Raw genomic sequence first — 3,031 nt, forward strand, 5'->3', positions numbered from 1 at the left:
CATATAAGGGAGCCTACTCATACACAGTGTATGTACATAGGGAACATCACACAAATCATACAGCCGTGACATATTACCGCACTTACTGGAAAGAGTGAATGATGTTGGGAACAGCGTATGAGGCGTGTTATTACACAGATCTGAAGGGTTACTAGTCACACATACTACCTGAGTGAGGTTTGCTGTCAAAAGTGGGAGAGTCTGCAGGCGGACTGGGTGAGTCAGTCTCAACAGGTGCTCTGCTTGTTCACTGCTAACATGGTCGAGAGGGGCTTTGGAGCCCAGCAAAATGTGCAGGAAAGGGAGAAGGATTCGAAGGGAAATGCACTGGACTCAGCTACAAGCCAGGGCTAAGACAGAAGATTTCCTTTCTTTTTGGATGCCAGAGATCTCAGTTAGGTAATGTTTGCTGTGGTCACTGACTCAGCTGAGGAACTGAAATATTTTTCCTGCATGAGAAGAGAACTCATGTCTGGTACAACTGTAACAGCTTGAAAATGCTTCATTTTGAAAGCACAGAGAAGGTAATCATCAGCTAAAAAATATGAGTCTATAAAGTGGGTAACCTCTTCACTACTGCAGGGAATTTGGAGGACCCTGGGGTGGTTTGGATGGCCTGTTGGAGTAATGTTCTCATTTTCATCATTCCATGGATTACGAAAAATGATGGGAAGCAAATTCTAACTTTTGGACTGCTCTGAACATATAAACTATGCCTTGCACTGAATATACATACATACATATGTACACACACATACATACATACATACATATAAGTTCATGTGTATATGTATATGTATATCTATCTATGTAACTTTATATAGCTTTAGATACCCTGGAAAAGGCAAAAATTGGTAGGAAGTTTCTCTGTTCTTAAGAAGTTTACACTCTAGCAGCCTCCATAAAATATGTGTACAAAGAAATTTAATATGAAGCAGGATGTGATGTGTCAACAAAATGCCCTGGTGCTCAGATGAGACAGAGCTCATATCTGGTGGCAAGAGGGAATTTGGAAAAGCTTCTAATTCAAGTGAGACCTTTGAGGATAGATGGTGTTTCAGAAGGTAGAAGTGGGAGTGAAGGCATTCAGAGCAGGGAGAAGAGCATGAACAGATGCCCATTGGACATAGGAAAAGTGTAGGATGTTCTTAAGGCAAAGCAAGTAATCTAGTTGCCACATTGCAGATAATACGTGGAGGAGTAAAGAGAGATAAAACTGGAAAAATAGGATAGGGCCAAGGTACAGCAGGCCTTAAGTGATCAATTGAGAAGTTTGGATTTCTTGGATAGGCAATGGGGAAGCATTAGTGATTTCTGAGCAAGGGAGTGATATGATCAGGTGGTTTTGCCTTGATTTGCCCATCTATGAAGATGAAACATACTTGTTTTCTCCCACTGAACATACAAACACTCACATACTATTAGTACCTTGGTAACTGATAAGAATGCTCTCATTTATTATCCACTCCTAAATCAACATATTCCAAGATACCTCGTACCTCAGGTGATCTCCAAGCCTGAAGTCTGCAGACTGTATGATGAAAAAAATTAATCTTCCTTTACCACCTAGGCAAGTTGAGTAGAACTGCAGGAGACATTGAAATCTATGTAATAGATTTAGTTTACTTCATTGTGTGATGTGAAGGCATTAATATGATGTATTAAAGGGGAAAAAACATTGAAATGAATGAAAAATTCTGCAATCTTGACTGAAATTTTGGAAATCAAGTAACTCCAAGCTCTCATAAGGAATAATAAAATATCAGGGAGGTGGGAAACCTCTATCATGCCTTGCACACTGGGGCCTTCTAAAAGGAACCATTTTATCTCACTAAAGTCTTAAATATTGGCAGAATCAAACACTGGAAAATGAGAATTAGCTGCCTGAAATGACACCTTAATAATAGACTAGAAAAAGGTTTAACTTCAAAAATCTAGATTACTTTCTAACTTAATATTACTATTCTGTACAGAAAGGCCTTTCTCTAATACACATCTGGATAAGAATGGCATTTTTACAAATATGGGATTTATAAATTGAATGTCTAATGTCTTGAAAACATAAAATTCTTATTATCTTGAGGGGAAAAGGAAGATAGCCATTTATTAAGCATCTACTATGTGTCAAAGCACTGTGCTAAGCTTTTTTCAAATATTATCTCACAACAAGCCTGGGAAGTCTTGGTGGTGGTTTTACTGATGATACATTAATGGTTTTCAACTGTTTGAAAAAAAGTACTTGCAAATTCTAAGTCTTACTTCCTAGTCAGTGAGGCAGCTTGGCATAACAGATACAGTCCTAGGCATCAGCACGGCCTGGGTTCAAATCCTGTGCCTGTCACAGCTGTACAATCTTGGGCCTATTACTTAACTTCTGTGATTCAGGAAACTACCAAGGACTTATCCACTAGGTCAGAGGCCCTTGCCACTTGTACTGGTGGAGAGAATTCCTAGTCTCCTGGTATTTCTATACTGATAATTCTGAAGAATTGGCTGTGATGTAGAGTTGTTCAAACTAGTGGCAGGGACTGAAGTTCATGACCCTGAACATATTGATCCCAGGATTAGCTAGATAGATTGTCTCCTGAGGATGTGTACAAACTGAAACAAGGCTGATAATGGTATAGGAAAGTAGATAGGCTAAGTGATGTCTGTAAGACAGGAATGACTGTCTCAGAAACAGAGAATTATAGAATCATAGATAGAACTAGGAGAGACTTTGGAGGACATCCAGTCCACCCCTGGCCCATGACCCAGTGAATAAATCCCTTCTGCAATATCCTTGAAACCTGTATTTTTGTAAAGCTATAACAATAACTATCATGAGTTTCTGTAATGCTTTCAGAGACCCAAGTATTATCTAAACTAACCTATAATCAAGGTTAGACCAAGTGAAGAAAAAGGGATAGGATTAAAAAAAAATGACCACAGGGTATCCCCTTTCCACTGAGAATTCCCCATTGCCTCCTAATATATCTCCTGGCAATAGACACCTGCCTGATAAATGCCATTTTGACTCTTTGGCACTGGT

Source organism: Vombatus ursinus, unplaced genomic scaffold (assembly GCF_900497805.2).
Source record: "Vombatus ursinus unplaced genomic scaffold, bare-nosed wombat genome assembly UNPS02014812.1, whole genome shotgun sequence".
Classification (NCBI taxonomy): Eukaryota; Metazoa; Chordata; class Mammalia; order Diprotodontia; family Vombatidae; genus Vombatus; species Vombatus ursinus.